We start from the raw sequence: 24,191 nt of genomic DNA, 5'->3' as shown, positions 1-24,191 counted from the left end.
CCCGCCTAGTTGCTAGGCTACTGGCCACAGCCCCGATTAATGCCTAGGCGTTTAAAAATTAATAAATGGCGCTTAGACATGTTGAGGCGCCCGCCTAGCCCGCCCAGACTCACCTAGACACATGCCTAGGTTGCCACTCATTTAGATAGAAAATAAATAAGTTTCCTTTTGCATTTTACTTTTTTCAATAAATTGTAAGAGACTTATTGAATATTTAAATAAACACACGTTATATGTTTGCTCCCCATATTTTTATTATGTTCCAATACTTCATAATATATATGTCATTCTATTTTATAGTTTATGATGAAATTATATATATTTTAAGTATAAACATATATTTATTTATACGAAATACAATAGATTTACCTAAATTTGTCTAGTCCGCCTAGTTGTCTAGGCGCTAGGCCACAACTCATCGCTCGACTAAGGCTTAGCATTTTATAGAACCTTGGTTTTTGGAGCCCAAGATGACCTCTGATGGGTCCTTGGCCTTCTGGAGATGTGTTCATAACGTTCCGATCTTCAAAACGAGCTATCATGGGTTGGATTTGGAGAATGTTTGAGGCTAAAACGTGGCTGGACAGTTACTTGGCAGATTCTCCTAGTTTAATTAGGACTTTATTTTCTAAAATATTTTATTATTATTTAGTCTCCTAGTTGGAATAAAAGACTTGGTTTTTAGGATTGTGCGATGTCTAGGAGGAATATATGGTTTTAAGCCGGCCCTAGTTTGGGCTATGTTCTTTTATGCAATTTTGGAGACAAAGAGAAATTGGCTAAGGTTCTTGAAGGATTTCAGATTTTTACTTTAAGGTGTTGTCATTCTTATTCATTATAATAATATTCTCTAGGATTTTAATTATGAATATGTGTAACTAATTCGTTTTGCTAGGGCGAAACCTTGAGCCTTAGCATGAATATGTAATTTTTATTTAATTGCTCATGATTGATTGTATGCACGCTTTGAATTATTAATCACTGTTTTAAACTGTCTAATTGTCTTAATGCTTGATCACCATTAGGGTCTTTAGAAAAGTAATTTGATGCAATTTTGGTCGGAAGGTTCCCTGACATTGATGCTGGTGTCTTGTGATTAATATATAATTGTAATTTCACTTAGGATGAACACCATGTCTTAAGGGTTGCATGGTTTTTCAAAGGGTTTTCATAAAACATAATGAGTCTCTCATGTTCATATTTGATCCGAATGTCCGGATGTATTGCATGTTAGATATACGTTCTATGTTGGAGGTTCCAAGTAGAATATATATTAGGAAAACCTAACCTTCAAAGTGGCATATGTAGATCGTAAGTAATTGGTAAAAATACATCGGATTGCTAGGTGATGGTGGAACCCTAGTGCTTTTATAAATTGGTATTTAAAACTCTTTTCTTTTATCATATTAGTTTTGGGCAAATTTATTGTTTGTTTTAATTAAAATTCGTTTTTAATATTACCCAAATTCAGAATCTTCTTTCTCAATTTTTAATTTTATGTAATTAATTAGGAATTTTTTTTACATAAATTATTGAAATAGTCATTGTGGAGAACGACCTTGCATGAGCATCTATACTACAAAATCCCTGTATTCTTGCAAATATTTTGTGTGATTTTAACCCTATTTGTGTAGGCGGTAAAAATCCTATCACCAAGCACACTGAAGACCATCAAGTAAGGCCTAACCTTCAGTAATAAGAACAACTGTATCACCTGTGTTTCAAGCATTTGCATACAAAAGCAGACCACGAGAGTCTCTGATCGCAAAACCGCAATTTGATTTTGAAATCTAACAAAGCCATCAAAATTTAACTTCACAAAAGAATCAGGGGAAGTTCCCAACAATTGATACTTTCATGATGATGACCAGCAGAAGGAGTTGTATCATTTTCATTAAAGAAACTAAAGGTATTTGTTGATTTCCTCCAAACTTGTAAAGAGTCGTTAATTTCTCCCTTGAATTTTAATTTTAGTCAAACTTTCCTAAACTTTTATAATTGATCAATTTTCCCTTTAACTTTAATTTTAACCGATTACCCCCTTGAACTTTACAATTGGACAACTTTCCCCGTAGCATTAGATTCTAGAATTTTTCATCTAATTTACTATCTATCTTGGTCATGTGCACGACACATGGCAATTGTCTGAAGGTAAAAAGGTAATTTTATCCATAATCTGGACACCATATTATTTTTTTTTCTTCTTCTTCTCTTTCGATAGTTTACTCCATACACTTTTTGTTTGAATTTTCTCCTTAACATGTACAACTAAGAATCTTCTCCATGGTCTTGCTTTTTCAACATGTTCGGGTTGTGATGCCATTTAATTAACTTTCTTTGTGACTTGATTCACATGATTGTCTCGGTTCACCTATTTCAAATCAAGACTCAAATTCAAATAAGAAAAATAATTACTCATCGTAATAAATTCATTACTAGGAACTAACCAATTATAAACGTTCAGGGAAGTACGTATTCGGCTAAAATTAAAGTTTAGGGGAGAAATTGGCTAGTTATCAGGGAGTAATCTGCTAAAATTAAAATTCAGGAGAAATTGACTAATTATAAAAGTTCGAGGAAGTAATTAAAATTATTGGAGAAATTGATAGTTTCTTACAAGTTCGGAAAGAGGGAGAATCAGTGAATACCTCAAGAAACTATTACCAACATGAGCAGCAAGGCAAATAACTTTTGTTGAGTGAGGTTTAACTTGTCTCAGCACCAATCATTACAAAAAAATAAAACCTTTTCAGATGAAAACTAATCGTTCGGCAAAATCGAGTTTTGTCGTCTGCATTTTTGCTCGACAGAAATTTGTTACGCAAATGTTGTCATGCAAACATTGTCCTACAGAATTGGCTCGACAAATAGTAAAAAGTCGTATGGTAATACTGTTTACCCGGTTAGAATATTTCGTTGAGTAAAGTGCGTTGATCAAGTACGGCCGACGAATCATTCTTGCCCGAAGCCATTGTTCCATTGGGTTTCGATCAATAAATAAAATTTAAAATATTTTGCCAGGCAAACTATTTTAAACTTTTTTAATAAAAGAATCGTAATTTAAATTATATTAAAAATAATATTAATATGAAAATACAATATTAAATAAATTATTTAATTATATTAAAAATAAGGGGCTTTTAGATCTAGGTCAAAAAACATAGATGATTTTTAAGAGTGAGTTCAATTATCGAATTACATGTTTTTATTTCTTTTATACTCAGTTTATATTTTAAAAAAATATTAAAAATCAATTAAAAATCTTCTACTATTATGCATGTTTCAACTCCAAAAAATCTAATTAATATCTTACAACAACAAAAACTAATATACTAACATAAATTATCTAAAAAACATTCTACCTTAACTCAAGTAACAAATATATGAATATATATTATACCTATAAGTGAGATATGGAACCTAACTAAAAGGTAGGAAAAAACATAATATACCTACAAGCAAGACACATTAATTTGTGACACGTTGATTATAAAAAAGAATCTGTCATATAGATACATAAAAATAATTAACCTGTGATATAGGTTGATTATAAAAATTAAAAATAAAATCTATAAATGGGGTTTAAAGCAGGAGGAAGAACAAGAAATAATAAAAAATAAAAATAAAAAGAAATAATCAAAGAGATAATTGGGAAGAAATTTGATTTTTATAATAAATCTTATCATTGAACAGATAATTATTGATAATAAAATAAGTAAATTTAAGGAATTGGACTTATTTTAATAAATTGGACTATTCCTACTATTGGCTAAAAAAATTGGACTTATATCAAGTTTTCCCTAAAAATAAAATATTCGTATAAGTGTATATAAAAAATCCTAAACTAACTACTACTACTTGGGTAGCTGGTGGGATAGCAGCTGAAGGTCGATATTAGGTAGACAAATGCCAGAGGCTGCCACTGCTTGGGCCATCCCAGCAATGTATTGTATAAGGCATTCATCTCACTGGTGTGCCGCTGCTTCCCGAGCTTCTTCTCGCTAGTGTGCTTCTTCCCGAGCTTTTTCTTCTGCTATAGCAGGTTTGCTAGCTCAATCTCCAATTGTTGCAGTCTGGAAGATGTCCCTCTTGAAAGGTTGAGAGCTAGATGAAAAAGATCTCCTGAGGTCCTGAACCCTACCCGCTTCTAGGTTGCAGAGTTCTTCGTCTTTCTGTTGCCCAAACCCGTCCAGCAGCAACTACACCGACGCTTATGGATCAAGTGTCAACTCCTCCATTAATGTGTCCGGTTGCTGCTAGAGAGGTTGACAAGGTACTAGTCATTCTTATGCAACGTAGAAGCCTACAAATTTTTTTTAATGGAATACTTACATAAATATTGTTAGCCACCTGGTTGCCATAATTGACATGCTTATCCCCCCTACGCCTCAACTTTTGGGCAATCACACTGTTCCTCGACCAGGAAAGTGGAGGGCCGAGAACCAGAGTGATGAAGGTACGCTTCCCGATTAGCCTTATTTGTCATCGATTTTTACTATAAATTAAAAAAATTAATTAAACTAAAACACTTAAATTAAAACAAAAGAAATGAAAATTGGAAATAAATTTAAAAAAAAAAAAAAAAAAAAAAAAAAAAAAAAAAAACTTACTAGAAATTTCAAGCTCTAAAAATGACGTCACAACCACTCCCATTGGTCAATCGTATTCGTAAACTCTATGGGTGGATGGTTGGAGCTTCAGTAAGAGATGCACAAGTATTGTAGTACATGTGTAGCTCATCTTTCCACTCCTTGTACCCCTCAGTCCACACTTGGTTTATATACTCTTTCGTGCCCAGCTGTTGCATATCAATGGAGAAGTTGGTCTGAAATCGACAAAATAAACAAATGTATAAGTATAAAAGTATGTTAAATAAGTAAAAATAAAAATAATAATAAATTAAAAAACTTCCACACTTTTCGAAATCTCTCTCATCATCTCGTCCTGCACTTGGAGGGAGAGCTTCTTTCATGAAGGGACAAGCATGAAGGAATGAAATCTCTCTGCATGGGTGCCGCTAAATATCTCTACCACCAAGTACTCTGATCCAACACGGAGGCCGAGTGGTGGTCATTGGTGATCAACTGCGATGACATCTGTAAAAAAAAATAACATAATAAAGAAATAGTAATTTTCAATTATTATTTCATAACATGACATTCTTTCATAAAATTCTTTTGTTCCTACAAATTTAATTTCGTTCCTCGAATTTAATTTCGTTTCTACAAATTTAATTTTTTTTCCACAAATTTAATTTCTCTCCTATAAATTTCCTTTCTTTCCTAAAATATTTCAAAAATTGCACAAATTTCCTAAAAAACTTCAACCCATACCCCGCACCCACCCACCCACCTACCCACCCACCCCACCACCCACCACCCCTGTACCCACTCTAACTGTCGAAAGATTTCATCCCGTTACCTAATTCCCGAAAGTTTATTTTTGGTGATTTTTGGCATATGATATCTCGAAAGTAAATATAAACAAGTTTGATGGTTGAATCATTGAAATTATTTCCATAGACTATGTATCTCATCTAAACAATAGATTCAACAAACATTTAGAGTTTATTATATACTTCCATTATGTAGAACGTTAGATTTTGGAGTAACTACTAGTGGAAATATTTTAAATTGAAGATTGGGTTTGTTCATTTTATTCTTCTAGAGTCGAGGAGTGTAGTTGTAAAAAATCATCACAATCAGAGCTAAAATAACCATTAAATCTGTGGTTTTTCATTTCTTACCATTAAAGGATTTCGTCCCGTTACCTAATCCCTGAAAGTTTGTTTTTGTTGATTTTTAGCTTAATTGATCTCAGAGTATATACAGACAAATTTGACGGTTGGATTGTTGAAATTAATTTTGTAGACTGCAAAAATCACCGAAGGAATTAAAAATGTTAAAATGTCCCTCACCTTTGCCCGACGAATGATCAACCCTAAACCTTAAACCCTAATCATAAAATATACCTATGTGCAATGACACCTGAAATGTTTGTTGCACAAAAGATGTCATATTACGCGTAAGTTTTTCTATTGGCGCGAAAACTATGTATATACCCGATGAAGGAAACGTTGCCCATAGAACGATATCGTCGGGCAAAAATCTCTTAAGAAACCAAAATGGTGACCAGGTTTGCCTGACAAAAGCATTATTTCGTTAGATAAAGTATATTTACCCGACGGACTAAATTTAGTCAAGCAAAATGTCGTTGGGCAAATGATAATTTCTGATTGTGCATTGATTTCTCGTATCCCATAGCTGGCAATAGATAAGAACTTTACCATGATATGAACGAGTCCAGAAGAGTTGTCCTTACCGTTTAAAGTGGATAATCATTAAAGCAAACCTGTCCCAGCATAAGGATGAGCAATTGAAAACATCATGGTGCCAAACTTGTCTAGCGAAAGGGCAGTCCACTTACAGATATCCATATCCTCCACCTCCTCGGAACAAAGAGCACATGTAAGATGTTGAGAGTGAATTCCAGACTAGTGGGAGAAGGTACATTGCATGGACTTATAAATAAGTTAGGTCACTCCTCATATTTTCATAGTTTTATGGTGAGACCTTCTTCGTGATATTACAGCTAGTTGTCCCACGTATGAAGCTCAACAGTCACATGTGCTCCATATTACCCTGTTTGTGTTATCCACATGTTAGGCTTAAAAATTCGTCACATGGGGCATATTGATAATGAATCCCACATTGATGGGAGGAAGGACCTTAGATGGACTTACAAGTAAGTTGGACTATTTCCTGATATTGCCAATGGTTATGGTGAAACCTAAGTTTTCTCCCTAGGATTCATTTGAGGAATAAACCTGTGAAGTCTTCCTCTGGTAATAAGACTTTGGTGCGCTGAAAACCAAGAAAAAGTCTTAATCTTGGGAGGAATAAGCCTCCAAATCCTTTTGAGCAAGTTAACTTGTTGATGGGGAGGGAGATGAACTGACTGCATATCAGAAGCGGACTTTATATAATATTTTCCATGCCATTTGGTGAGGGGCCCCAAAGAAATTCACCATCCATGTCAGATCAAGGAAAGAGGAACTGCTATCACTTTGTTGACATGCAATATGAGAAGGGAGAACATTTCGAAGCTTACTAATATTCCAAGAATGATTACAGAAAAAAATTGTCCACAGTAAGAGACCATTCCAGCTGAGAACTTTGATCATGAGGGACAAGATTAACTAGAGGATAAGGAAGCATCCAATTAAAACCCCTAAAATTAATAGAGTGACCGTTGCCCACAATCCATCTAATTCCTCTGTAATGAATATTTCTGGTGTCCAGAACACCTCTCCAAGAAAGCGCGTGATTAGTTTTCTTTCGACACAAAAAGAAGTTGCCATTCCTCAAATATTTAGCTTTGACGATTTGACCAATCGGAATGATCAGTAAGAACTTTCCATCCTAGCTTAGCAATGGCTGCCTTGTTAAAATGCTTATTGGATCTGATTCCCAGGCCACCTTTATCTTTTGGGGTACAAACATCTTTCCGAATTCCGAGCAATGGGGTTCAACTTAGGAGAACAAGGAAAACAAGAAAAAACATGATAGGGCATGCCCAGAAAGAGAAGCCTCAATAAGAGTCAATTTCCCTGCCCTCGAGAGGGTGTTACACTTCCATCCGGCAAGTCTATGGTTGAAAGATGTTGTCACGTTTAATTTTCTTGCATTGGAGTTGTTTTTCATTTTTTTAATTTTTTAATTTTTTTTTCCATGGAGTTGTTCAAGCTGTATTCTTGTGTTTTTTCTTAGTTTAGAGATGTATTGTGTTGTTTTATGCATATTAGATTCCAATGGATATGCGACACTACTTTTTTTACATAGGTTTTTGTGCCACCCACTTCGTAATTAATGTATTTCAACGATCTCAATGACTTATCTTTTAGGTCTATCCTCAAATATCATGTTTACCAAAAACCCAAATCTGAAATCATATGATCATTGGATTAAGTGTTTAGGGTTTCTTTATAAAACCATATTCATCCATTTTCTATTCTACACCACAAATAAATGTCTTAATAATTTTGAATTTGTCTATATTTTGCAATGATGATTTATGAATGATGTTCTAAAAGATAAATAGTTCGGATCGTTAAAATACATTACGGAGCTCGCTCTACAAAAACTTGTGTCAAAAGTTATGTAAAGAAATGGTGTCATGGACCCATCCCTTATTTCAATAAATACTTTGTCTTGGTCTCTAGATTATAAGTTTAAATCATGGATTTAAAAGAGTTTTAATCAATTTTTTTTTTTTTTTTTTTTTGTTAGCGGCTCATCCCTTAACAAACTGTTACCAAGCGGTTAGGGTTGATCATTCCTCATCATTTGTTAGCTTAGTGATTCGTTAACAGTGACATGTTAAAAATACAGTTTGTGATATATCAACACGGACCAAATAAATAAAATGACTTGGTAGCAGGTCTACTTTACGTGCATTATTTTCAGTGGACATGTCACCTAATATTACAAGACCATTTCCAGCATTCTGACCTAGTTGTAGCTACCAATGAAATATTAGAATTACTCCTTTTTTCCATGTGGGTGTGTGGATAGAAGGCACCACACACAACTATAAAAGCCAGAATCCAACTGATTAGGATACTTATATGAACTTCGTGGGTAAATTAGCACCTTATTAGCTTTTGAGGTTCAGGAAGCTTCAAGAGTTGTGCCAAGGGCCGGATAATGATCTTCAACTACGCGTAAGTATTATAGCACCATTGCTTCCCATGCATGTCAACTAATTGGGATTGAACCAGCAAGCATTTATACTGACATCGCAATATGTAATTAAATCAAGGAGAAAGTACTTAAAAGTACATATAGCATATGAGTGCTTGAACTAGACATATATATGTTACACAAATCAAAGGATGAGAAAAGAAGAAAAACGAATTGCAAACGCTGAATCTTATTCTATTAGAAAATCCTAATACATAAAATAGCAAAATACTATAACATAATAATGAACTAAAATTGCTAACTTACCAACTTTTCTCGTACAAAGATTGATATCTTCAAATTCACAAATTACAAAGTACGTACAACCATTGATATAACATGATCAAAGTCATTATTAATTAAAGAAGATGCACCAAAGACAGACAAGAAGACAATACATTGATCATTGGAAGCCTACATGTATTTGATGATCATTTACACGACGATGATCGTAGTCTTCCATCCACAATTGCCTAGATCCATCCATTAGACCTGGACTTAACCTAAACATGAGAATACAAAACTCCATCTGACTGAGAGCTCCATCTCCATCCAAATCACCCTCCATCAACATCCACACAAGCTCATCATCTCCCATGTCATGCAATCCCAGCAGAAGGCAGTTACTCTTCAAGCTCTCAAAAGTGATGAGCCCCTTCTCCACGTCCATCAGCAATCGAAAGCCGTTGCAAAGCTCGCCTATAAACCCTTCGTCTCCCAACCTTGCAATCATGGATGGAAAGTAGTCTACAAATTCAACTGCAGTCATCATGTTTTGATAATGATGATCGAATGCTGTCATGATTAATAAAACAATTAGTATTCAAAACTAAAATGATCGAAAGCTTTATTTGTAACCTAATTGAGAGATATGTATGATGGAGAATATGGAGGCCGGAGGGGGGCTATTTATTAACGAGTGAGTGAGGACTGAGGAGTGATGAGCTGTGGTGCGAATATTTAAGGAGAATAATATTAATAAATTATTATTGTGACTTTCTTGGTAGCTCCTTTTAACTGTTAGCAGCAACTTCTTTATTTGCTTCTTTTTTCCTTGGCTCTGTGATGAGCTCATCTCCTTCCTGGAAGCTGCATGGGATCTCGGGGATTTTATGCTTAATTATTGGCCCAAGTTTATAAAGTTATAAACTTTAGCTCAGTTTAGGAGAGGAAATTACAGATTAACCATACTATTTTCGTGCTTTAAAAAATTTAAATAAATTGTTGTTAAATACTTTACTTAGCTACTACTTACTATTACGGTCTAGTAACATTCCTCTTAACTTATAAGTGAGAGGTTCTAGGTTCGATTCTGGCCAAAGACAAATTTGAACCACATTATTGTTAGTTCATTGTGAAGCTAACAACCTTCTCCTCTTAGTTTATACTAGCATATGGGTACACACAAAGTGCGTGAGAAATTTTTTTATTTTTGTTTTTGAAATAGAAGGAGAGAGGAAGATAGTGATAGATAATGTGGGAGTAGGAAGTTTTTTTTATTTATTATTTTATTATTTTTTAAATTTTTTTTAATTAGAGATATAATAGGATTACAATTAGGTGAGGCTTGAAAAAAAAAACAAATTTTGGTTGTGTGAAATTACATTTTTGCCCCATATTTCTTATTCATATTCGGTTTTAATTAGAAGGTTAAACTGGTAATTTCAAAAGATTTTGATTGACAATGAGTGTTTTATTAATTAGTAGAGATAATATTTTTTGTTTAAAAAAAAAAAAAAAAACCTCTACCTAGCTGCCTTAAATTTAGGAGTGATGCTGCTGTTGTTTCCTTCTTTTGGCTGATTTAGTGGGAGCGTCGTGGCCAAGCCAAAAGTCTGTTTGTACTAACTCTAGGATTTTTTTTTTTTTTTTTTTTTTTCTTGGGAAATTGGCCGAAACGGTAATTTTCAATAATTCAAAATCTGAACTAATCAGTTTGTCATTATGTCATTAATATCTTTTAGTGGTCCACTATTTTGTTAATATTTTCGGTATCATAGATGCTTGGTTTTATTAGTTTGACAATTGAAATTTAACTTCTGATTACTTTAATTAATTTGTCCCCTTATTATTATTATTTTTTTAAACTTTATATATAAAGCCAACAACTTTTTTTTTGAGGTCACAAACTTCAACAAATTTTTTTGGACCAATATGCCCCAAAACAAAAATTTTCAAAAGCAATCCAAAATAATGCACCAAATAATGAAAGGGTATTTTTCTCATTTTAATAGTGTTTTTTTAATAATTAATTCTTTTTGTACATTTTTTTAATTAGTATCTCACAATAGGCTAGCAATAATGTGATTCAATCAGTTGTTTATTAAATATTATTTTCTTTATTTTTAAACATATTCAAAACATCTTAAGAGGCGTATAATACTGGTTATAAAAAGACATTTCGTACACGCAAAATAATGTGTTTAAATTAGTTGTCAAATGATTGTTGTTTTTTGAACAAATGATATTATATATACTAAAGGGGAGGGGGAGAGGGAGTGGGCTTAGCCTCACAATGGACTAGCAATAATGTGATTCAATCAGTTGTTTATTAAATATTATTTTCTCTATTCTTAATGTAAATTCAATAGAATGTAGATGAAAATTAAAAGACCGATTTTATTATGTGAATTCAACTACTTTGATTGGTTTGTGAGGGGTTTTTTCTAGCATGATCTAAGATTGTTAATTTACTTCAAATATTTGACTTTTCTTTTTTCAATTCACGCATATAAATACATTTAAAAAGTGTAAATTGTGCGTAGCATGCCGTGATTTAAAAAATGCATTATGCAAACACGTGAGTGCATGTATGAATGCTAGTAAATATATATTGATGTTGCGGTTGCTTGAGTTTTGAGCCACATGATTTCTTTTAAATAGAAAACGAAAAAAGGTTAACTTAAATATAGGCAGATGAGGCAAACCACAGATTGAATGGTGATGGGAAGTGTAAGTAAATGCAAATGAGTACCCCACTTACTGCCTTATAATTTAGCTAGGGGAGTTTATGGTTAGTAGTGGAGCTTTGCCTCGCGATGGAGTACCATCCATAACCCACTCCCGAACAAAAAAAATTAGGTCAACTTGAATTTGGTTAGACGCTTGCAAAAAAAAAGTCCGACCAAACAAGAAGCCGTTGCATGTTGATGATGCCATGTTTGGAATGGCTTTGGATAAACCAGATACCAGATAAAGCCTAAAGGAGAAATACTTAAACGCACACCTTCTTCTTCACCACTTCTACGTAAGTGTTTATCTGTGAAAATATACAATTCCTTTACAAACAGATAACTCGAAAACCCAGGCAGAAAATGCCCAATCATCAAAACTCAACATCCTATCGAGCCACATATACATTAACATTTGTAATCTTGATGTCACAATTACACAATGCTGATCTCGTATTATAATTTTTTTAAAGTTTGTCTTTGTTGTTAAAAATTTCAAAGTTAAATTTAATACATGGTGATCAGTGGATGAGGCAACGTCCACATTGATTTGGTAGCATCAGTCCAACAAAAGGGAAATTTCTATGCAACTTCCTTCATCCTTTACTTTGTTAGACTTAGAGTACAGCATAAGTCTTAATATGAGTAAATCAATCGTACGTATAGTTGAAGAGTACTATACTAAGTATTTGACTTATTATCACGAGTGATGTTAGAGAGGTCATTTACTTAAACTATATTTTATAGATCACATGATGTGGTAGTTAATGGTTCTATAATTTAAACAAGGAATTCAGCCATTATCTGCCACATCATGTGATCTGCAAAATATGGTAAAAAAAACTTCATCTTCCAAGCATTTTCCTTATTGGAATCTTGATAAGATGTTAAGAATCCAATAGCTCTATCATTGAAATCCAAACAATAATATGGGTCCTAAAGTAAATATATGAACACGAATTCTATATATTGGAACCCTAGCTAGGTCTTAATCTCTGTCTTGCAAAAAAAAAATAAAAAATAAAAGGGTATTTAATCTTTCTCACGCTCAAAGCCTCGTTGATGCCTCCGTCGTCTCTCCTGTAGGACTACCGATAAACTCGCTCCAATCTTCCCATGTACAGCTCCATAAAATCTGAAATATATATAGGAAAGATAAAGCCCTAGAAAACTAGGAAACCCGAAAATAGAAAAATTCCCTATAGCAAAAGTACAAGCGGTGGCCTATTAATTGATGTCGAGCACTCTGAGTAACTTGATTGCTTTATGATCAGCACCTTCTGACTTTGTTCATCCCCGATCGGTCACCCAAGACATGGTGACACCGGTAAACTCTTCCGAATCTTCAATCGCAACATCAATAGTGAGTTAAACTTCACAACAATATTCACCTTGGCGAAAGGTGGTTATGGCTACGGTTATCATGAAAACAACCTTGAAACCTTCCTACAGCCTCAACTTTTGCACACCTACATTAATAACACTTCATTTTTTAAGGGAACCTACAATCATACTCCTACAAATGTTTATTTTTTGAAAGGTTTTTTGTTTCGCTTAAAACTTTGGTGGTGTTGTTGAAAAGATTTTCCTACAAATGTTGTTTGTGTTGCTTGATAATATTGAATATCCCACTTAAGCTTTTAATTAATTAGGACACTTTTTTTATATATTTTTTTAACAAACGATATTATTTATACTGAGGGAGAGGGGGTGAGCTTACCTCATAATGAGCTAATAATAATGTAGTTCAATTTTGCCTTTGACGAGAATCAAACCTAAGATCTCTCACTTACAAGTGAAAAGGAATATTACGACGCCATAATTAGGCCTGGCAAACGGGTCGTGTCTGTCGTGTTCGTGTCGTTTTCGTGTAACACCTGTTATCTTAACGAGTCGTGTCGTGTCACACCCGTTATCTTAACGGGTCCTTAACAAGTCGGGTCACTTTACCCAATGGGTAAAGTGACCCGACCCGTTATGACCCATTAAGAAATTTTTTTTTTTTTTTGTTAAATTTGCACATATCACACATTGCCACATAAATATTACTTCAAAACATTAAAACATTTGTCGTTTAAGTACTATATCTACATTAGAAAATAAGAGCCTAATAAAAAAAATAATACATACACTACTAATCTATTACAAATATTAAATGTGCAAGGATATGCAAAATGAAAGAGTTTTTGTTTTCAAGATTGTAAGTCTTTCTCAAAAGTTTACACCTCTATCTACAAAATCTTCAATTTACATCGATCATCATGAAATTGTATTGAAACTTTGGCTTCATCTATTGCCTTGAAGAGTTATGTTGAAGATGTTTTCAGTAAGGTTTTCCACGTCAGAACTCTCTTCCACATAAACTAAATATAGAAAAACCAAACATTAAAAATCATTCAAATTATGAGAAGTTTACCAAAATAATTATAAAAAGAAATAAATTAATAATACTATACCATATAAAAATATATTAAAATAACCGTTAAATATATTAAAATATATTAAAATAACCGTTAAATCGTGATTTTTCGTATATAACCGTCGAAAAGCTTTGTTCCATTCCTTGATCTCTGAATGTTTGTTTTTTGTATTTTTTGTTGATGTGATCTCCAAGCATATACAAACAAGTTTGACGGTTTGGATCGTTGAAATTAGTTTTGAAGAATTTGTATCCCAACAAAACGATAGATTGACTAACACTTAGAGTTTATTTATACTTTCATTAAGTACAACATAAGATTTTGTGGTATCCACTTGTGTAAATATTTTAAATTGAAGATCGAATTCATTCATTGTATTCATATAGGATCAATGAGTGTACCTGTAAAAAATCATCAAAATCGGAGTTAAAATAACCGTTAAATCGTGATTTTTCGTTTATAACCGTCGAAAAGCTTTGTCCCGTTACTTGATCTTTGAATGTTTGTTTTTTGTGATTTTTTGTTGATGCCATCTCCAAGTATATACAAACAAGTTTGACGGTTTGGATCGTTGAAATTAGTTTTGGAGAATTCGTATCCCAACAAAACGATAGATTAACTAACACTTAGAGTTTATTTATACTTTCATTAAGTACAATATAAGATTTTGTGGTATCCACTTGTATAAATTTTTTAAATTGAAGATCGAATTCATTCATTGTATTCATATAGGGTTAAAGAGTGTACCTGTAAAAAATCATCAAAATCGGAGTTAAAATAACCGTTAGATCGTGATTTTTCGTTTATAACCGTCGAAAAGTTTTGTCCCGTTACTTGATCTCTGAATGTTTTTTTTTTGTGATTTTTTGTTAATGCGATCTCCAAGCATATACAAATACGTTTGACGGTTTGGATCGTTGAAATTAGTTTTGGAGAATTCGTATCCCAACAAAACGATAGATTGACTAACACTTAGAGTTTATTTATACTTTCATTAAGTAGAACAAAAGATTTTGTGGTATCCACTTGTGTAAATATTTTAAATTGAAGATCAAATTCATTCATTGTATTCATACAGGGTCAAGGAGTGTAGCTGTAAAAAATCATCAAAATCAGAGTTAAAATAACCGTTAAATCGTGATTTTTTTGTTTATAACCGTCGAAAAGCTTTGTCGCGTTACTTGATCTCTGAATGTTTGTTTTTTGTGATTTTTTGTTGATGTGATCTCCAAGCATATACAAACAAGTTTGACGTTTGGATCGTTGAAATTAGTTTTGGAGAATTCGTATCCCAACAAAACGATAGATTAACTAACACTTAGAGTTTATTTATACTTTCATTAAGTAGAACAAAAGATTTTGTGGTATCCACTTGTGTAAATATTTAAATTGAAGATCGAATTCATTCATTGTATTCATATAGGGTCAAAGAGTGTACCTGTAAAAAATCATCAAAATCGGAGTTAAAATAACCGTTAAATCGTGATTTTTTGTTTATAACCGTCGAAAAGGTTTGTCCCGTTACTTGATCTCTGAATGTTTGTTTTTTGTGATTTTTTGTTGATGTGATCTCCAAGCATATACAAACAAGTTTGACGGTTTGGATCGTTGAAATTAGTTTTGGAGAATTCGTATCCCATCAAAACGATAGATTGACTAACACTTAAGAGTTTATTTATACTTTCATTAAGTATAACATAAGATTTTGTGGTATCCACTTGTGTAAATATTTTAAATTGAAGATCGAATTCATTCATTGTATTCATATAGGGTCAAGGAATGTACCTGTAAAAAATCATTAAAATCGGAGTCAAAATAACCGTTAAATCGTGATTTTTCGTTTATAACCGTCGAAAAGGTTTTTCCCGTTACTTGATCTCTGAATGTTTGTTTTTTGTGATTTTTTTTTATGTGATCTCCAAGCATATACAAACAAGTTTGACGGTTTGGATCGTTGAAATTAGTTTTGGAGAATTCGTATCCCAACAAAACGATAGATTGACTAACACTTAGCGTTTATTTATACTTTCATTAAGTATAACATAAGATTTTGTGGTATCCACTTGTGTAAATATTTTAAATTGAATATCATATTCATTCATTGTATTCATATAGGGTCAAAGAGTGTACCTGTAAAAAATCATCAAAATCGGAGTTAAAATAACTGTTAAATCATGATTTTTCGTTTATAACCGTCGAAAAGCTTTGTCCCGTTACTTGATCTCTGAATGTTTGTTTTTTGTGATTTTTTGTTAATGTGATCTCCAAGCATATACAAACAAGTTTGACGGTTTGGATCGTTGAAATTAGTTTTGGAGAATTCGTATCCCATCAAAACGATAGATTGACTAACACTTAGAGTTTATTTATACTTTCATTAAGTATAACATAAGATTTTGTGATATCCACTTGTGTAAATATTTTAAATTGAAGATCGAATTCATTCATTGTATTCATATAGGGTCAAGGAATGTACCTGTAAAGAATCATCAAAATCGGAGTTAAAATAACCGTTAAATCGTAATTTTTTGTTTATAATCGTCGAAAAGGTTTGTCCCGTTACTTGATCTCTGAATGTTTGTTTTTTGTGATTTTTTGTTGATGTGATCTCCAAGCATATACAAACAAGTTTGACGGTTTGGATCGTTGAAATTAGTTTTGAAGAATTCGTATCCCAACAAAACAATAGATTGACTAACACTTAGAGTTTATTTATGCTTTCATTAAGTAGAACAATAGATTTTGTGGTATCCACTTGTGTAAATATTTTAAATTGAAGATCGAATTCATTCATTGTATTCATATAGGGTCAAGGAATGTACCTGTAAAAAATCATCAAAATCGGAGTTAAAATAACCGTTAAATCGTAATTTTTTGTTTATAACCGTCGAAAAGCTTTGTCCCGTTACTTGATCTCTGAATGTTTGTTTTTTGTGATTTTTTGTTAATGTGATCTCCAAGCATATACAAACAAGTTTGACGGTTTGGATCGTTGAAATTAGTTTTGGAGAATTCGTATCCCAACAAAACGATAGATTGACTAACACTTAAGAGTTTATTTATACTTTCATTAAGTATAACATAAAATTTTGTGGTATTCACTTGTGTAAATATTTTAAATTGATAATCGAATTCATTCATTGAATTCATATAGGGTCAAGGAGTGTACCTGTAAAAAATCATCAAAATCGGAGTTAAAATAATCGTTAGATCGTGATTTTTCGTTTATAACCGTCGAAAAGGTTTGTCCCGTTACTTGATCTCTGAATGTTTGTTTTTTGTGATTTTTTGCTGATGTGATCTCAAAGCATATACAAACAAGTTTGATGGTTGGGATCGTTGAAATTAGTTTAAGAGAATTCGTATCCCAAAAAATTTCTCACCACTTCTATTAATTTTCATTTTTCCCTCTCTTTTTTGTTTCCTTTTCAACTTTTCTTATAATTTTCACTTTTCCCTCCAACATCTTTCCCTAATGCCCTCACTTTTTGGTTTCATTTTCAACTTTTCTTATTATTTTCATTTTCCCTCTATTTTTCTTCAAAAAGGGCGGCATGAATGGAATGGAATCAAATCAATGGATGCATCATGCATATTAATTAATAATTATTATAGTTTTTATAAAATTTAATTCAAAATTAAATATATATATATATATAATTATATAATTATTATAGATAGTTAATATTTTGGGGGTATAATTATTATAGTATATATAATTATTATAATTATTATAGACTTTATAGTTAATTTAATATATATATATTTATTTATTTATTATAGTTTTTAGGGGTATAAAATTGTTAAATTAATGTATATAATTATTACAGCATTTTTTTTAGGGTTATAAAATTATAAAAATAATATTCTGCTTATCGTGTATCGTGTTACCTACGTGTATACCCGTTATCTTAACAGGTGCTTATCGGGTTACCCGATAACGACCCGATTCGTTATCGTGTCGACTCGAACACCTGTTAATTTTGTGTCGTGTCGTGTCGGGTTATCGGGTTGTGTCAGGAATTGCCAGACCTAGCCATAATATTAAGTGTCCTAAGACTTGTCAAATTCACCTTTAGCAATAATTAGGAGACACTTTCTTTGTTCAACTAAGTTTTTTTCCTTTTGCAATAAAAAGAAACTACAGTTCTTTAATAGCTCATGAGTTTCTTTTTTTCTCTTGATTTTGCGCGTAATAACTAATTTATTGAGTTAACATACATTGAAAGATGGCCGATCTTAGAAGGTCCCCACTCCCCAAGCAAGACTTTACCTTAATTTCTTGTTTTTATTTTTTAAGACGGTATTAGTCTTCCATCACAAAACAACCAGGATAATAAAAATGATAAAAGAATGGTGATGCTGATGACATTTTCCATGATTATTCTGGTTTAGTCCTGATCAACATCCAATATTCAAAATCAAGTTGTCTATTTTAAATTTTTAACTAGCATCAAAGTATATGTATAGAGTATATATTACGATATTTGATTGATATATATGGTACGATCTCAAACTTAACTTTCATTATATTGTTTTTAATTTTGGGAAATAGACAAAAATGACTCATTTTGTAATCTTGGGATTAAAATAGGATTTTTTGGATATATACACGACATGCACAACAATATAACATAAATATGATTTTTTTTAATTTATAATTACCAAATTACCCTTCCATATAAATGAATTGTCCAAAAATTTCAATCCTCATTTCTCATTTTGTAGAGAGAGAAACAAAGAGTAGGGAGAGAAATTTCAACCCAGCACCTCTCTCTCTCTCTCGGATTCTGGTTTGGCATTTCGTCGAATGGATTCCGTGCATGCACTCCACACCTCTTCTTCCGCGCCACAACTCCAACGTCGCAAGCAATTCGGATGCCTCCACCTCGGCATCAATGCCTGGGAGTCTTCGAGTGTCGTGGCAATGATTAATTTAGATTGCAAAATGTGAGCAATTTGAGTTTCGGGGCAAAGATCGGATCTTTTAATTTTTTGATTTGGAATTTTTTTTTTTTTTTTTTACCGTGAGAAATTTGGGTTCTTTATGCAATATTTGGAGGGAAACTTCGAGCCTGAGAGTTTTGGAGCAAACCTTTGAGGAATGTGGTGAGTATTTTGCCTCCGTTTTGGGAAATTAGGTTTTGGGAGAAGTAAAAGAACTCGCTGCTGGTCACGGTGGCGTTGTCGCCGTCGAGATTGAAAATGAAGTTGTGGATGATACGTGTAACGACGTCGTTTTGTTGTAGATGTGCATTGTGCAATTAGCGGCGTTAAGTGATATGTGGGGGTCCAATTCTGAAATCCTTAAAACATCCATAGTTTACAAATCTTTGACATGAACCTAGATTCTAGAAATCCCATTAAAAATCATCTATTTCCAGTGGCATGCACACGACATGCACATGATATGTTCACGGATCTGACCAACCCCAAAACCTAGAGCTCACAACTCTCTCTTCGAAATCAGAAAAATAACGTCATCATTTGTGAGTTTTTACAATTTATATGTAGATATTTTTGTCATTTCATTTTTGCGTATGGTTGGTTTGTCTTATTTTAGTCTAAAGATTAAGAAAATTGGTCATTTTAGGCAATTTCTCTTTAATTGGCGCTCGTTCATGGAAATGAAAAGTCATTGAGATCATTTTTTGGAAATGCTTAGTTCCAATGCCTTCTTGTCCTCCCTTGTTTGCTTGTTATTAATCTTATTGAATAATTGAATTTGACTATTGCTGCTGATACCATAACCTCTAGCCAGACTGCCAATGATTCTGAGACTTTAACTTCGTTGGGTGGAAGATTTGAACTAGGCTTCTTTTCTCTGCCGGGAAACCCCGTAAATAGGTACTGGGGAATATGGTACATTGACATACCTAGCAAAGTTTTGTGGACTGCAAACAGAAACAGTCCACTGACTGTTTTATATGGGAAACTCGCGATTGGCACCAATGGAAATCTTGTTCTTCTCAATTGAAATGCGAGCAGTATTTGGTCTTCAAATGTATCAACAACACCAAAGACGCGAGTTACACAGCTTTTAGCTTCCGAAAATCTTGTGTTGATGGAAAATACAAGTAGTGCTGGAACTTATGTGTGGCAGAGTTTTGATAATCCATGTGACACATTGTTACTAGGTATGAAGATAAGCTGGAACATAAACACAGGATCAGAGCGACATTTGACATCACAGAAAAGCATTGATGATCCATCCACTGGTGACTTCTCTTACAAAATTGAAATGAAGGGGTTACCACAACTAGTTGTTGTCATGGGAGCATCAGCCATAAAGTACCAAACAGGAGTTCGATTCAGTGGTCTTCCTGCACCAGCGGATTCAGTGTTCAATACAGTTATGGAATTACATGACGATGAGTGGTATTATTAGTTTGAGGCTACTAAGAATGGAGCTGCCTCACAATTAAGGTTAGATCAATTAGGTTCTTTGCAACGCCTTGTGTTGAATGTTGGGGAAGCACAGAATGGGATGTTATATTTTCGTTACCAGATGATTCATGTGACAATTATGGATACTGTGGTGCTAATGGTATTTGTAGAAACAGGCATCCCATATGTGCCACAAGTGTTCACTCCGAGGTTTCAAGAAGAATGGGAACTTTCTAATAGAACCAGTGGATGCATGAGATGGACACCGTTGGACTGCCACAGCAGAGAGGGATGTTTACTGCTTGTAGGAGTGAAATTGCCTGACATGTTAGAATTTTCACTCAACGAGTGTATGAATCTCAAGGAATGTAGGGCCCTGTTTACAAGGTTATAATTTGTTATGTACAGTAAACAAGAAGGCGTATGTTTTGACGTTCACCTGATTATAACAAAAATGCATGTTCAATATGATCAAATACAGGGCAGCTTTTCAGGACAAGAAATAGCAGTGAAGCGGGTATCACACCCATGTCAGGGTCTAGAAGAGTTCAAGAATGTATTAGTTTTGATTGCAAAACTTCAACACTGGAATCTTGTTTCACTTTTGGGCTGCTGTATTCATGGCGATGAATGTATGCTTATCTACGAGTACATGTCCAACAAAAGCATGGATCTTTTCATCTTCAGTGAGCATCTTGAATCTTCGGCACTTAATGTCTAGATTCTTTATGCTTCAGCTTGAACCCTCCATGCATCTAAGATTCACAAGGGCTGAAATTGATTTGCAGATGATATAAGAAGTGCTTTATTGGGATGGGACACGCGCTTTAACATTATCATGGGAATCACAAGAGGGCTTCTCTATTTACACCAAGATTCTAAACTTCAAATCATTCGCAGGGATCTCAAAGCAGGCAATATTTTGTTGGACCACTACATGAATCCTAAAATCTCAGACTTTAGCTTGGCTAGAATTTTCGGAGGTAATGAGAATGAAGCAAAAACAAAGAAAGTTGTCAGAACATAGTAAGTTCAGTGGATATACATCTTCAGCTAATGTACATTGATATTCACTAGTCAAATAAACAAACTTATATACAAATTTCTCATGCAACGGCTATATGTCCCCAGAGTATGCAGTTCAGGGGAAGTTTTCTGTAAAATCAGATGTCTTTGGTTCGGTGTGCTTTTGTTAGAGATAATAAATGGCAACATAAACGGGAGGTTTTCTCACCCTGATCACAACCATAACCTCCTGGGACATGTAAGCGCGAAGAGCTATATATATAGTACTCCATGTCATTTCTCTTTAGCAGGATTAGTTAAGCATTGTTATTGAAATTTTGTAGGCATGGTTGCTATGGAATGAAGAAAAATCCTTGGAAATATTGCAAACATACTTGGAAGAATCCTGCATTGAATCTCAAGTACTTAGATGCATTCGTGTGGGTTTATTATATGTTCAGAAATTCCTAGCGGAGAGGCCCAACAATGTCGTCTGTAGTTTTCTTGTTGGCAAACGAGGGAGCAAGGTTGCCTTGGCCTGAACATGGTTTCTTCATGGAAAGATGTTCCACTGATCTAGATACAAGGACAAGAGGGGAGCAATCTCATACACAAAATGAAATAAGCCCAATGGTGGAACGTCGATAGAGAAGGCTTGAGCATTATGATGCTACTTAACCAATGCATGTATATTAGGAATTTAATTATATTATCTTGTCAGTTATAGGATCTATGCCGTTATGCCAATTGGAAGAGATGACTAAAGACGATCCTATAGTGTTACACGGTGTACCAAACATAATCAAATCGTTCAAAGTCTTGGCAGAAAACGATTTCTGGTTTTCGAGAACCAATGTTTCTATGTTTTTCTATTGTTTTCCATTATATGAAAGCAATCATATAACTCAATTATTAGCACTTGTACACAAGCTACTTTTCTTGTTCTTTCTGTCAAAGCAATCATATAACTCTATTCAACCTTCAGTTATTTCAAACATCTATGAAATATCTTCCCTTCAACATCACTATTGTTTGCTGAATTGATGTTACACCTTGCTGTAAGAATAGTTGAAAGGTACCATCCAGTTCTCAAACATTCAATTTCCAAAGAGTAGATGTCATCAGTTTCGGAGTGCTTTTGTTAGAGATGTAAGTGGCAGAAGAAACCGCTGAGGTTCATCATCCGACTCATCATTACAGTCTTCTCAGACATGTAGGTGTTTTTTGTGATTCTGCTATATGTGTCTGGTAATTTTGGACCTCTAGATAGCTTTTCATGCGTAGGACTAAACTCGTATGATCTGCCATTGTTCTGCCATTGTTCCAGGGATGAGGCGATATTATACTATATATTTTACCCTTATCTTTGTATTAATTTATTAGTTATTTTGGGAGAACTTTGATACTTTGTTATGTATTTTCAATGTAGGACATTCAACTTCATCTGGAGCAAAAAGTGAACCAATGGATGAATTTTGGAGTGATTCTAATTAGAGGATGTTCATGAGCCTTTCAAGATGATTGTGTCAAAATTCCAGATTTTTCTACCAAGCCGTTTGACCGTGGCAAACAAAAGAAGGCCTAGCGCGCAACTTTTCCAAATTGACATTTATGGATGTTTTGGGTATTTTGAAGGTCAAGATGACATATTTTGAGGAAAATTCCTTCTGAGGATTTGTTAGGGACATCTCAAGATTTAAAAAGAGACCTTTTAGGACCAAATCGGAGTTGATTTGGTTTTTCAAAAGATGGATTTTTTCTGCAGTCTGAATTTCAGTTTAAATAGGAAGCCTTTTATTTCCTATTTATCTTATTATATTATGTTTCTTAGTTTTTAGAAGACCTTTTATAGGTGGGATTTTATTTTGTAATAATATAAATAAGGCTACGCATCAATTTGGAGAACTTAGCTAGGTTTTGACTAGACCTGACAATTTCTTACACGATCCGTTAACACGACACGTAAACGACATGAAAATAATGGGTTTCGGGTCAACACGATTACTAATCGGGTTGTTATCGGGTCACACGATAATAACCCATTAATAATGGGTCTTTAACAGGTTTACACGAGAGTGACACGCAGGTAACCTGTTTCGACACGATAAAAAAAGAAGAAGTTATTTTGATGATTTTAATTTTTTAAACTACTACAAAAAAAACTTACTATAAAATACAATAGATATAATGAATATGTATATATTGTTTATTAATTATTATTCTATATAAAATTTAAAATTTAAGTTTTATTTATTTATTTATTTTTATAGTATATTATAGACAAAGATTGAGATTAAAAATCATAAAACACATTAAAAATAAAAATATTAAGTAATTTTAAAATATCAAACACATTAAAAAAAATTATAATAATTAATTTACATGTGCGAAAAATATGAAAAAAATATGCAAACACTCGTAGTCGCATCATCTACGCTTTGAGGATGGGTATATGATTGTTTGAATTTTTAAAACCATACAAACTCTCATGAATAGTATTTTTAAGGGAGTTCAAAATAAACAAAATTCATAATCATTAATGGATAAGTCTGAATTATGTGAAAGCATAATAAACGTTCATAATTACATTCTCAACGCTTAGATGATGATTACATGATCGTTTATATTTTTAAAACCCTCCAAATCTCATGAATAGTGTTTTTTATTTGAGTGCAAAATTAATAAAA

The 24,191-nt window shown here is 33.2% G+C and overlaps 1 long non-coding RNA gene and 1 pseudogene across 2 annotated transcripts; one reads left to right on the top strand and one right to left on the bottom strand.

Annotated features, from left to right (window-relative positions):
• Positions 1-9,144: 9,144 nt before the first annotated feature.
• LOC137742854 (calcium-binding protein PBP1 pseudogene) lies at positions 9,145-9,543 on the bottom strand (annotated as a pseudogene).
• Positions 9,544-20,419: 10,876 nt separating this feature from the next.
• LOC137742855 (uncharacterized) lies at positions 20,420-22,354 on the top strand. 2 transcript variants are annotated; one of them, XR_015953625.1, is made up of 3 exons: positions 20,420-21,185; positions 21,288-21,763; positions 21,849-22,354. It is a non-coding gene; the product is annotated as an uncharacterized LOC137742855 (long non-coding RNA). The 2 variants fall into 2 exon arrangements; XR_015953624.1 differs by having other exon boundaries at positions 20,420-21,763.
• Positions 22,355-24,191: the final 1,837 nt, after the last annotated feature.

This window comes from Pyrus communis, chromosome 11 (genome assembly GCF_041283825.1).
Source record: "Pyrus communis isolate YQ-2024b chromosome 11, ASM4128382v1, whole genome shotgun sequence".
NCBI lineage: Eukaryota > Viridiplantae > Streptophyta > Magnoliopsida > Rosales > Rosaceae > Pyrus > Pyrus communis.
Note: the sequence above shows the minus strand (reverse complement) of the source record. Positions and strands in the feature narration are given on the sequence as shown.